Raw genomic sequence first — 13,921 nt, forward strand, 5'->3', positions numbered from 1 at the left:
TGAGTACTCTCGGGTGCATTTCATCCGGACCAGGGGATTTGAACTCATCCAGTGCAGCTAAATGCCTCTCGACAACCTCTCTATCCATGTTAACCTGCCACCCAGACACTGTCCTTTGGCTATGGCCATCTCTAGATGTGCCTAAACACTTTGACCTGTGGGAAAAAACAGATGTAAAATAGGCACTAAGCCTTTCTGCTTTCTCTGCATCTTCCATTAGAGTTTGTCCATCCGCACCCAACAGTGGGCCTATTGCCTCCTTTTCTTTACGTTTGCTCCTCACATAACTGAAAAATCTTTTCTTGTTACAATGGGCTTCCCTGGCCAATCTTAGCTCACTCTCAGCTTTGGCCTTTCTGATGATTGATCTACAGTGCCTAGTAACCTGTAGGTACTCTTCTTTAGAGCTCTGTCCTTCCCTCCATTTCCTGAACATTTTCCTTTTCTTTCTTAGTTCCTCTTGAAGTTCTCTGTTCATCCAAATAGGCTTCTTAGAGCTCCTGCAGTGTTTTTGTCTTTCTGGGATAGTCATTGATTGAGCATACAATAGCTCCTGTTTGAGTAGCGCCCACCCTTCACATGCTCCCTTCCCTTCCAGCATTCTCGTCCATGGTATGACACTCATCATGTCTCTGAGTTTATTAAAGTTTGCCCTACGAAAATCCAACATCCGTGTCTGGCTACAAGCTTCCTTGGCTCCCCATCTCAAAAGGAATTCTATGAGGACATGGTCACTTCCCTCTAGGGTCCCCACCTCCTTCACCTCATCCACCAACTCTTGCCTGTTGGTCAGTATTAAGTCCAGTATGGCTGAACCTCTTGTGGGTTCATCTACCATTTGATAAATGAAATTGTCAGCCAGGCAGGGCAGAAAGTTGCATGACTGAGGATGCTTCGCAGAGTTTGTTTCCCAGCACACATCTGGGAAATTGAAGTCACCCATGATGACAAGGTCCTGCCGCTTGGATATTTTCTCAAGCTGCTCACAAAGTGCAGCATCCACATCCTCTCGTTGGTCAGGCGGTCGGTAGCAGACACCAACCACCACACTGTTTGTTTTCCCCTCGCTTATTTTCACCCAGATGCTTTCCACTGTAGATATGCTCTCCTCCACTAGAATTTCCTGACAGGTAAGGCCTTTCTTCACATACAGTGCCACTCCTCCACCTCTTCAATCTATTCTGTTTTTTCTGAACAGTTCATATCCATCCACCATTACATTCCAGTCATGAGAATCATTCCACCAAGTTTCTGTGATGCCTACTAGATCATACCTTTCCATCAGCATGAGAAGTTCCAGCTCTTCCTTTTTATTGCCCATGCTTCGGGCGTTAGTATAAAGACATCTGAATCCTTTTACTTTTGGTTCCCTATGAGCTGGCCTTGCCGGTTGGGCTGCCTCCGATCGTTTTCCTTCCATACACTCCCTATGTTGATCGTCTCCTTCCCCTAGTGGCTTTAGTTTAAAGCTCTCCTGATGAATCTCCCCAGGTTCCTGCCAAACACATTCTTCCCCAGTTTCGATAAGTGCAGTCCATCAGGTGCTAGTAGGCCTTCCTCAAGAAAGCCTATCCCATGGTCCCAGAAACCAAATCTCTCCTGCTGGCACCAACTACGCAGCCAGTGATTCACCTCCATTATCTTCCTCTCCCGACGCATTCCTCTTCCCTTGACAGGCAAGATTGAAGAGAATACCACTTGTGCCCCCATTTGCTTGAGCTTCCTCCCCAGATCTTGATAGTCTTTTTTAATAGGAGCGATGGTATTCAGGGACATGTCATTCGTTCCCACATGGACCATCACAAATGGGTAGCGATCCATAGATTTGAGGAGTTTGGGCAGCCGTTCTGAAACATCTTTAATTTTCGCCCCTGGCAAGCAACACACCTCTCGGGTTAGGGGGTCGGGCCCAGCCACATGGCGATCCATTCCTCTTAGCAGGGAGTCTCCAATTACCAGTACTCTCCTTTTTTTTTTCTCAACTCCATTTCCTTCTGTCCCTGTGGCCTCTTCCCTTTGTCTTGGACTTTGTTTTGGGACGTCTTCCCTCGTTGACCCTTGCACCTCCTCTGCAAGGGCCTGAAATCTATTCTGGAGCTCCAAAGACCCTGAGAACTGTCTCGCTCTTCACCGTTGAGTCTTTTTCCGAACTGTCTGCAGAGGCTCCCTATTGTGGTCAATCTCCTTATCCTCTTCAGGACTAGTTGTATTGTCTTTATTCCGAGTTGCAGGGCTCTGGTCTATGAACTCCTCTCCTTCCTTACTTTGGGTCAGAGTAATAATTCTGTTTTCTAATCCCCTAATCTTTTCCTCCAAAAGTCTTACCAGCTTACACTTGGGGCAGCTGTAGTCCATCTTGTCTTCTGGGAGGAAGGCAATCATGTTACACTCATTGCAGATGATGGGATGAGTGTCCTGGAGTTCCATTGTAATGTCTAGGCAGTGCACGTACTAGGGAAATATAATCTACTGATTCTAATTGCTCAGCCAAGAACCCCAGGCTAAGAGCCACAGGCCAAGAGCCCTTTGTCTCTCGCACCTCTGGCGAGGAGCAGCCCTTTTTAAGCCTCCCAACAATTACCCAGCAATCACCTCGCCCAGGCAGCACAATAGCCTCACCTGGTCAGCAGCAACTCTCCCCAGTAGCTCTCTCCACGTGCTCTCAGTTGTCTGAGCTCTGCCTCTGGCGAGGAGCAGCCCTTTTTAAGCCTCCCAACAATTACCCAGCAATCACCTCGCCCAGACAGCACAATAGCCTCACCTGGTCAGCAGCAACTCTCCCCAGTAGCTCTCTCCACGTGCTCTCAGTTGTCTGAGCTCCACGTGCTCTCAGTTGTCTGAGGTAGTGGGAGACCTCTGCCTCCACCAGGGGGTCTGGCAATCCTATGTATCATTGCTTGGAAAATCTGGCTGAATTTTCCGACCTGTCACTCACACACAATACTAGTGACTCAGCAACTCATTTCTACTGGTTGAGCCAATAAATACTGGATGGTTGACAACCCTGCTCTCTCCATTTTATCTTATTTTCACTCATTTGCTTATATTGCTATAGAGAAATTAAAGGGATTTATTTGGGATGGAGTTAGGGAATCTCAGGACTTCAGCAGGATGCATGCTGCCAGAAGGATGGATCAAAGTGTGTTACAGGCCCATATGGGGTTGAGTTAACTGCATTCAAATATGAACAGGTGTCTAATCCCAAAGATTCTTTCTCATAGAAGCCAACCCATATCACTTGAGTGAGGACAGAATCAGTCTTTTTTAGTGACGGAGCGTTTTTGGCATTGAGTTATACAGTGTTAACAAGCGTTTCTCAACGCTTATTGAATGAAGCTGAGAAATAAGCAGAACACAGTTTACACGTGCTTGCAAAGAAAAACCTGTTGATTTGAAAGTGGCCATGGCCAAGTGCCAAATAAGTCAGACTTCCTTATTTGCACAGAGCACCCTTGATGGCATAACATGGGCTATTATATCACCTTAAAAGGTAAAAATTGGGTAAGGAGAAAAGCTGGAGTGTGCATTTTCAAGTGTCTTCTGTCTTTTGTTTCATCTGCTCTCTAATGAATGCCCTTCACTGTAGTTGGGATTGTGTGATGTACTTCATTTTAGAACTTCCTACAAGAAGGCTGGCCAAAGTTCCTATGCATATAGTTTTCTCTTGGCATAACAGTAGCTGCCACCCAAGTGTCTTGAGCACACTGCCCAACTCATGGCCAAAAAACATCCAGAGGCTTCAATAATGAGGACTTGTCCTTCCTCATGTAGCGTTTTTTGCATGGCAGCCTTGAGGGCCACCTCTACACCTGAATCAGGCTTACGGATGCCATCCATGGTGGCCATCTGAAAAGGAGAAAAAGATTCTGTTCATGTAACAGTGCCAGGAATACTGTGGCAGGTGTAATTCACCGTGCATAGGTAAGAACTTCATCTGCTAAAGTTCCTTATGTTGCGTGGATACTGAACTTACTGGAACCTTATCTTCCTTTGTTTTTTGTTACCCACCAATATGTTAACATGCTTAACTTGGAAGCAGTTTCCAATAAAATCCATGAAATTTGTTTCTAAGTAATTTACACCCCAGCCCTAAACTCTACAATAATTACATAGCTAGTCAGTATCCTAAGGTCTAGGCTGCCTTAACAGAGAATAGAATTGCCCAACAACACCCTTCCCCAGGGATCTGAGCACTAGCAACTACACCGGAATCCAAAGTGACACTACCAAGACGAGAACGGCAAGGATCTTAGGTAGAGGTCACCAGAAATCTGAACCTATTAACTGGAGATGCTGGGGGTTGAACCTGGGACCTTCTACATACCAAGCAGAGAGGGATATGCATCTGAACTGAAAATATACCCTCAAACACCTTATTGATATTTTGGGGTATATTTTAGCATCCCACATATATCCAGAATTTTGAAGAGAGCTGAACCTTCCCCCCTCCCTCCCAACACACACATACATACAAATCCTGGATATATTCTGGAATTACTAGCAAACTTAGATCAACAGCTGGAGCAGATTGTTCCTGTGGTCCAGCTGCTCTGAAGTCTTTAAGGAGCTGTTTAAAGGGACTACAGAATATACTCTGGTTTCTCTTCAGATCACATAAATCTTTTGCCTTTTTAAAGAGACTACAGAAGATGGCCCACAAAACTACTGGGGAACATTCTCCCCATGAGTTCAGTTTTTGGGGTCTTTAGAGCTGTTCAACCAATCTGCTGGAGAAAGCCCCAGATAAGCCTGTGTGGAGAGTGCTTTGCAGGCACTGTTGGACAGTCTGGTTTAAAGAGACTACCCAAAAGAGGCCCAGTTGAGCCACCTTTCAGCTGCTTTTTGCAGCTTTGCCACTGTGTGTTTGTGTTTTTTCCTCTCTGTATTTTTTTGATTTGGTTTTATAAAGATTAGGGATTTCTGAAAAATCCTGAATTCAAACATTTTACCAGTATTGGAATCTGGGTTTTTTTCAGAAATCCTGGTGTTTTTTGTTTATTTGTTTGTTTTTTTGGGGGGGGCTCCAACCCAAATGTTTTGAGAGAAAAAAGTTGCACACCCATACAAACAAATGCTCTACCACTGAGCCACAGGCTTCCACCACCACATCACCACTGATGTTATGTAACACCCATAGAAAGAAGACAATAATAGAAAGGACTAATTTATGGCATGCCCAATGGGAACCTTGTAAACACCTCACTCATAGGGTCTCCATAGATGGGGATTAGAATTCCTTCTTGCAAACATATACCCTTTGGTCAGTAGAGCAAAAGGAATAGGCGGGAATTAGGGATGTGCAGAAAGAGAGGGAATTAAGCCAACAACTCCTACTGCATGGATGGAAATGCTAATCTGCTGGAGGAGGAAGAAGAGTTGGTTCTTATATGTTGCTTTTCTCTACCCGAAGGAGTCTCATCGCAGCTTACAACCACCTTCCCTTTCCTCTCCCCACAACAGCCCCTGTGAGGCTGAGAGAGTCCTAATATTACTGATTGATCAGAACACCTCTATCTGTGGGGGAGTGCAAAATCAAACCTGGCTCACCAGATTAAGGTGAGGCTCCTAACCAGTACACCAAGTTGGAGTTGTTGATGCGCTGATGGAGTGGCATGATCCAAACCGAGAGCTAGTTTGAATCCCACAGAATAGATACCGGGATATAGTTGGAAGACTCATGGTATAATAATTTTGCTGAAGCAAAGTAGGTCTGGTCTGGTCATTGGCTGAATGGTTTCCTGAAAGGTCTCCTACGTAATCTGCCACATTCCTTGATGGGAGAACGGCAGGGTAAGAGTGCAATAAATAAATGGCACAGCTTGTTTTTAAATGGTTGACCTTACAGCCCTCATCAGTGGTACCTTTTATCCATCACTTAGTTGGAGTAAACTGTATTTCTCCGTGGTACTACAGCACTGTGTTTTTCTCTGTCTTTCAGCAACTAATAAACCATCAGATAAGTCCTTGCCAGAAGGCAACCTTTGAAGGAGTCAAGAGCAGGTAGGGATTTCATCAAGCACAACATCAAAGTGACAAGTTCACTTGTGTGTTTTATGACACTGTGGGGCCTTGAGAACTTATTTGTCCTATCCTACTACGTAATTTCCCATTATGGTTTGTTAGCCTGGAAGGTTTACCATTTTGGAATGGAGATAAAGGGATTGCTAGCCAAATGGGAATTCTAGCAGGAAATTAACATTTTGAAGATACCTGGTAGAGGATGGGAGCTGTGAGAGCTCATCTATATTTTAAAGTGCACTGAGTCATTAAATTTGTGTGTTTGGGTTTGATGTGGACCCCAGAGATATTGTCGGGGTGAGGGCATGGAGTATGAATAGCCCCATGATCTTCCTAAGAGCTTCAAAGCATAGTTCTTGGAGCCTTACAGCCAAACTTCGTCCAATCCCAATACTGTGATGTTATAAAGAGTTCCTATGAAAGTGTATAATTGAATCATCCAAAACCAAGAGGAAACTCCTATGACTGCAAGAAAGAATACCATCAGAAGCAGAGCTTACAGGCAATATCTGAGATGTGCTGATTGCTCTCCTGACTACAGTAAATGCCCTTTTGCTATGAATATACTTGTTCTTCCCTGTACTGTATAGGGCTGAATCTGCACAGAGTTTTTATTCCAATCAAAAGTCAATTCAATCCCTGCCATCTACATTGAATGCGATTTCCATTTTGATTTTGGGCAATTTAAATTTTTCATCTGCAACAAGCATGATTGATCCGGAGTGACCCTACCTTTCCCCCGCAATGTCCTGGAGTGCATATAACCCTCGATGTTTGAAAAATTGGCATGAGTAAGCGTGCAGCTGTCTGCTTCCCATGAAATAACTTGTTGCTGCCTCAAGGCTCCAAGCTGTAAAAAGGCAGTCTGTACCTGATTGACTGAGCTCCAGTTCAAGGAATTCCTAGTTCCTGGTTGCAAGATGTATTTTTTTAAAGGCTTAAGGTGACTGTGCTCCAGAATCCACACTTCTCGCAAAAGAGATTTGCCTCATTCTCTGAGAGGCTGCTGTTGTCTCCTCTCCACTCATCTTGGCTACCTCCCAATGCCCGCCCGCCCCTCACTTGCTCGCTCACTCGCCTGCCTGCCCACCCACATGCAGATTCAGCCCCCGTGATGTAGGAGTGGCTGAGAGATCAGCATGGGAGGCAGTTCTCTGAATTCTGGAGGATGAAATCAGGGGTCCTCATCTCATCTCAGCTCCCCCCCGCCCACCTGCTCGCAACCTGATGCAGATGGGTTCCTGTTTCAAGTCAGGGAGAGCACAAAGACTTGGCTTCAAATCGATCTGAATTCAGCAGGATCGAAAGCAGGAAAAACAATCTTCATGCAGATTCAGCCTAGATTGCCCTCTGCTTCCCAAGGCACAAAAATGATTGCATCCAAGAGTAGCTCTGCAGTGCTTTTGGGTGTTTGTGTATCTCATTCTAGTGTTTTCTAGAATGTCTTCTATGTTAGGGATCATTTGGGGGTAAATCAGAGAAACTATTATTTTTATCGTCCATTTTCTCATTCTGGGAAACCCTTACACTCCATCCTCAATCCTTTTGGGAGTTCTTCTGCTTTCATACCTGTGAGGTAGAGACTCCCGATTCATTGGCTCCTGTTCCCATTCAACAGTTGGCCTTTTCATGGTATCACAAATAACAAGGGGAACTTTCAAACACACTATTGACAGATTGCCTGTGTTTGCTTCACTGGGGTTGTTCCCCTGTTTGTTTACTTGCCTACTGGATTTGTGCATATGTGTGTATGAGAGGCAGAGTATGTACAAATCTACATCATTTTATTTGGAAAATGTGTTCCTTATGTGGCATTTTGACATCTGAGTCTTATCTACATTTCAACAACATGAGATCTATAATAGTATTAATGTGTAAACCTAAGTTTGATATCAGTGTATAACTTTTCCGGCTATTCTTCAGGTGTTAGGTGAAGATTGGGTGAGACTGTACTATGGAAAGAAAACTAGACCAAGGCTATGCATATGCTGCAGTAATAGATTCCTGATAGGGTTGCCAGCTCTGGATTGGAAAATACCATGAGACTTTGGGAGCGGATCCAGGAGTGGGCAGAGAGGGACCTCAATGGAGTCTAATGCTCTGGAATCCACCCTTCAAGGCAGCTCTTTTCTCCTGGACATATGATCTCTATCATCTGGAGATGAGTTGTAATTCCAGGGGATCCTCATATTTCACCTGGAACCTGGTATCCCTAATTCCTTGACACAAAACCTCTAGCTCTTATGATTAGAAGAAGAAGAATTGGTTCTTATATGCCATTTTTTCTCTACCGAAAGGTGTCTCAAAGTGGCTTACAATCACTTTCCCTCTCCTCTCCCCACAACAGCCACCCTGTGAGGTGGGTGAGGCTGAGAGAGCCCTGGTATTACTGCCCGGTCAGAACAGCTTTATCAGTGCTGTGGCGAGCCCAAGGTCACCCAGCTGGCTGCATGTGGAGGAGTGGAGAATCAAACCTGGCTCTCCTAACCACCACACCAAGCTGAAGGGATAAAAACATTGTCAGGATGCCTACTGTTATAGGAACAACTTGAAGAATTGGAGCACACAGGCTAAGAACAATGGACAGAGATGCTGTGTTCATTATGTCAGTAAGACAATAGAATGTAAGAGAATTGTGCAAGTATTTAAATGGTGTTCTGTGGGAATGCTGCAGCTCAGCTGTAAAAAGAAGTTCAAATGAATGGAAGGAGCTGGTTCTTGGGCACTGAGCCTGTGCTAAAGGTATCAAAAGCTTGCTAGTTAAGTCAATAGTTCTCACATGTGGGTGTTGAGACCAAACCTGGTTTTAGCTTGATGAAAATGCCCAAGTTAGTTTACCCAACAAAAAAAAACATGTATCTTCTTTCCTATGGTTCATACCCTCTGGAATCATTGCCTTGTCGTATTGCACTATATATGCAAAGCATTTTCCTACACACAATACAAGAAGCTTTGGGTTCCCTTTGGTGTGCCTAAATACAGACAATTGTTAGTGAATTTTCAGTAAGGCTACCCAGAGGAAATAGCCCAGGTGCAAAATATCTTAATCAGCTCTTATCCAGATTTACACCAGGGTTCCAAAAGCTTTCCCCTGTGCAGTATCCCTTGAAAGTACTTTCTCAGCCTCTCTCTCTGTCTCTCTCTCGCTCGCTCCCTTTCTTTCACTTAACATTGTCACTCTTTCTCTGTGCAAATAGCAACTAAAATCCCCTATCAAGCCATAGTCATAAAATAGATTGAAGTGTAAGTGAATTCCCCAGGAAGGGCTGAGCAGAGAGCTGTCGCATTATTTCAAGCCAGGCAGATTCTCAAACGAGAACGCCCAGGTGAACTAGAGCATGCTATCTGCGCCTCATGAATGATGAAGCACTGCAATGGCTGAAGATGGATGAGGCAGCTCTAGCTTTCATTGCTCCTGGGGTGCTATATCTGCAGTGTAATAAAAGCCTTTGTGTGGTGTTGATTGTTTCCTGATGGTGAGCTATATTGCCCACGTTGAAAATATGGCTGGGGTGGGTGTGTTTCAGTTGTCTAATGAGAGACTCCTAGATTAGGTTTGACTTGGGGTTGGGTGAAGGCAGAGAAATATTCATGCAGATATAACTGTCCCATTTCAAATACAATTGTCCCAGTTCTTCTTTACTGTGTGTGTATTGTGATGTCACTGTGTATCACAAGAAATTCCACACAAGGAATTCACACAGACTCTCATTGCTCACAGGTTTTAGTTCTGCTTCTTCATGATGTTGGCAGCAACGCATGGCTGTGCAGGAGGTGGCACGAATTATTGTCCTATTTGCTCCACAATGAAATTGCAAAATCTCGCTTCTCCTTTCTTGTCACGCTGCGAATCGGGGCACTAACAGGGGCAAGCCCATCTGAACGGAAAAACGTGTGACAGCCTCGGTAGTGTTGTTCCCATCCACCTTCCCCTCCCAATTTCCGAATCAATTTAAAAAAAATGGCATGGTCCACGTAGCTACAGGACTGCAAACTGACATGCCCTCAGTTCAAATAAAATGTTCTCTTCAGTGTGCATAGTAATATTGGGATTGGGCAGCAACACAGTTCTGTTTGTATTTTCTGGCAGTGGGTATGAACGGGAAAGGGGGGGCATGTAATAAAGCAGCCCTTATCTTAGTATCTGTGCTCTGTGTTTTAAATCTTCATTGTGAACACACATCCATCGAGATCCAATTACCATGGCCAGACTACCACAAATCTACCCAAACATAAAGATAGACCATTATACAAAACATTCTGAAAAGAGATCTAAACATTTGTTGTTGTTGTGGCATGAACCCACAGCAATGTGGAAGTGTGTTTTTAAAAATATATTTATTTATTTGTTTATTTATAATTATATTTATATACCGCCACTCATGAATGTCTCACAGCGGATTACAGAAGTCAATAAACACAATAAAATCCCCAACAATACCCTTTAAAATATAACAATATAAAATCTAACACTAAAAGCAAGATGGTGAACAATAGAACATAAACCTTTCCCTCTGTTCAGCATGTAGGTCAAGAAACTGGGAGTGAGGATCCTAGCTGATCTCCATTGCTCTCAGATGGAGATCCTCAGATGATAATACCAGGACACCGCCCTGGCCTCAACCACGTGCCTGATGGAAGAGCTCCATCACGCAGGGCCTGTGGAAAGCTGACAACTCCAACAAGGCCCTTAGCTCTTCCAGGAGCTCATTCCAACAGGTTGGGGCCAAAGTCAAAATGGGCCCTGGCCTGGGTCGAGGCCAGGTGTATGTCCTGGTGTTATCAGAGCACAGAGTGGTCCCGCAAGTGGATAGGACCCAGGCTGCGTATAGCCTTAATGGTTAAAACCAATACCGTACACTAGATCCAGAAACAGACTGGTAACCAGTTCAGATGATGCAGCACCAGCTGAATATGGGCCCTCCAAGATGTCTCAGTGAGGACCCTTGCAGCCGCATTTTGTATCAGCTGTAATTTCTGGATCAAAGCCAAGGGCAGGCCCGCATGGAGAGAGTTACAGAAGTCTAATCTGGAAGTGACCGTTGTATGGATCACTGTAGCCAAGTGTTCTGGGGGGCAGGTAGAGTGCTAATAGCCGCACTTGGCACAGATGAAAAAATGCCATTTGGCCTACTTTTGTGACCTGAGCCTCCATGGAAATGCAGGCATCAAGGGTCATGCCCAAATTCCTGGCACCCAGGTCTAGTGTTAATTGCACCCCATCCAGGCATAGGGGGCACACTTCCTAATACTGCCCCCTTCTGCTCAGCCACAGGACCTCCATCTTGGAGGGGTTGAGTTTCAGGCAACTCTGCCTGAGCCATCCAGCCACAGCTTCCAAAGAGCTTCCAAACAGCCAACAGAATGTACTTGGCACCCTAACTAACTAACCCAAACTATTTATTATTTATTTATTTATATTTTTATTTATTTAGATTTATATACCGCCCTCCCCGAAGGCTCAGCCTGAATACAAGTTCTGAGAAAGTTGAAATCCTGCAATGTTATAGCTAGTCCCAAGGATTGTCATATTCTTGTATTCTGTGTCTGTGTGGGGCTGCATTGGTCTAGCATAGCTACCTGCTACTTTTGTATTTAACAGACACCCTGTGGGTAGGTGAGGCTGAGAGAGCCCTGATATTACTGCTTGGTCAGAACAGCTTTATCAGTGCTGTGGCGAGCCCAAGGTCACCCAGCTGGTTGCATGTGGGGAGTATGGGATCAAACCAGGCTCACCAGATTAGAAGTCTGAGCTCCTAACTGCTACACCAAACTGACTAGGTGAGTCAGAAAATTCTCACTCAGCTCTGAATCTGAACTTTGCAATGCAGGGAGCACAATATTTTTATAACTTCCTTAACTGTGCTGAATGGAAGAGTTGGGATTTGAGGCCAGATGTCAGGAGGGTTTTATTCATGAGGCATCTGGGAAAGTTGCCCAGGGCCCTGTGCTGCAGTGATGCACTGAAAGCCACCACTGCCCTACACCTAGCTGCCCAAGCCTGTCCTCTGAAGCTCCCACCACTACAGAGTTGCCACTGATCTTCTGTACTTCCTGAGATGGTACAGTGATGGTAGGGGTGCCTTACAGTTTATCCCTCATGGTGGTGGAGAGAAGTCAATTCTTGGGTGGTCAGGGCCCCCAACATCTCCACAACTGAGTGTCCCCCAATTGCTGCCTGAGTGATTCTAAGGACCCATCCTCAAGTTTTGCCCTTGGTCCCAGAATCATTTAGTCAATAGCATATATGCCTCATATCTTTCAATTGGAAGAAATGGAAAGAAATAAACCACATTATAAGAAGCCCAAGTGGGCCAATTTACTCTTCCATTTTCCTTTCTCTCTCCCTCCTCTTTAACTGATGGTTAAGAATGCGGGGGAAAAACAAAGGAGTCAATACAATAATAATAATAACTTTATTTTTATAACCCGCCATTCCTGGTTGGTTCAGAGTGGGTAATAACAGGATACATACAATTTAGCGCAATAAACAGTTTTTAACATTTATATTAAATTATATTCAAAACCTGCCTTCTTAACCTTGGCTGAATCTGCACAGAGCTTGTATTCCAATCCCAAGTCAATTCAGTCTACACTGAATGCGATTTCCATTTTGATTTTGGCCGATTTAAAATTTCCCTCTGCAACAAGCAGGACTGATCCAGAGTGACCCTACCTTTCCCCCACAATATCCTGGAGTGTATATAACCGTCGATATTTGAAAAATCAGCATGAGTAAGGGTGCAGCTGTCTGCTTGCCTGAACTAACGTGCTGCCTTGAGCCTCCAGGGCTGTAGAAAAGCCCTGATTGGCCAGGGCATCAGTTCAAAGGCTTCCTCATTCCTAGTTTACAAGGCTTCCCTTAAACGGGAAGCCCTAACTTCTCTCACCAGAGGCTCCAGAAGCCCTAACTTCTCTCGGCAGAGATTTGCCTCTTGCATTTATTCCCCCTCCTCTGCTGTCTGCAATACTCTCCCCCCATCTCCTGTTCAAGAAAAGAAAGAAAGAGGCTTTTGCTGCGCTTGGCTCCCCCCCCCTTCTGAGCTTCCCTAATCATGTGCAGAACATTTCTGTTTCAATGGGGGGGGGGGAGATAGAGGAAGACCTGAGTTCAAATTTATCTGAATTCAGCAGGATCCACAACGGAATAAACAAAGTAAGTGCAGAATCAGCCCTTATAAACACAAAAAAGGTTAAATTGTTAAGCATGTAGGTAGTACAAGAATGTACAAGATAGCACACATTTCTATATTGTGACTTGCATGCTGATTTGTCAGATGTATAGTGGGTTTGGAAGGAACATTTAGAACTTCCAGATCAGAATTTGAGAATGACTGCACTCAAGGCCATGCACAAGGGGAGGGCTTGGGGGAGGGGGTTAACATGATTTAACCTGTCCCGAGATGACTGGATCAAGAGGGGTGGGCTATAAAATCACTATATATAAATAAAAACATTAATTAAAGGAAAAAATACAAAAAAACTACTCATTAAATTAATGAAACCCTATTAACGAGATGGAAAAATAATAGAAAAAGTATTTAAAAATTCAAGGAAAAGTGAGAAAGAATTAAGTTTCATGAAGGTTCTGGTATATATGGGGGGGAGAGAGAAACCCCTCCTTTTAAAAATTCTGTGCATGGGCCTGATTGGACTGGAGTGATCTGAATTCAGAACTGTAGTTTTGGCTTTAGTTTAAATTTTCAGTGGCATAACTACTTAACTTCCTTCTGAACTATTCTATACATAGTCATTGACAATAAAGTAGCCTTTAGGAACAGTTAGCTGAATCTCTGACATCAGCTATGAACTGATGCTGTTGCAGGATCATGCAGAAGACTAGGGAATATTCTCTATCCTGCAGTCTTCAAGTTTAGGGTAGCCTGCCTGACAATGACCAAAG

The 13,921-nt window shown here is 44.3% G+C and overlaps 1 long non-coding RNA gene across 2 annotated transcripts in view; it reads left to right on the plus strand.

The window, feature by feature from the left end:
* LOC143831323 (uncharacterized) overlaps window positions 1-13,921 on the plus strand; it is a 211,091-nt gene that overhangs the window by 53,069 nt on the left and 144,101 nt on the right. For both annotated transcript variants that reach the window (XR_013228820.1, XR_013228821.1), the window contains exon 3: window positions 5,939-6,000. This is a non-coding gene — a long non-coding RNA (uncharacterized LOC143831323). The remainder of the gene's footprint in view (window positions 1-5,938; window positions 6,001-13,921) is intronic.

The sequence above is a fragment of the Paroedura picta genome, chromosome 3, assembly GCF_049243985.1.
Source record: "Paroedura picta isolate Pp20150507F chromosome 3, Ppicta_v3.0, whole genome shotgun sequence".
In the NCBI taxonomy this organism is placed as follows: Eukaryota; Metazoa; Chordata; class Lepidosauria; order Squamata; family Gekkonidae; genus Paroedura; species Paroedura picta.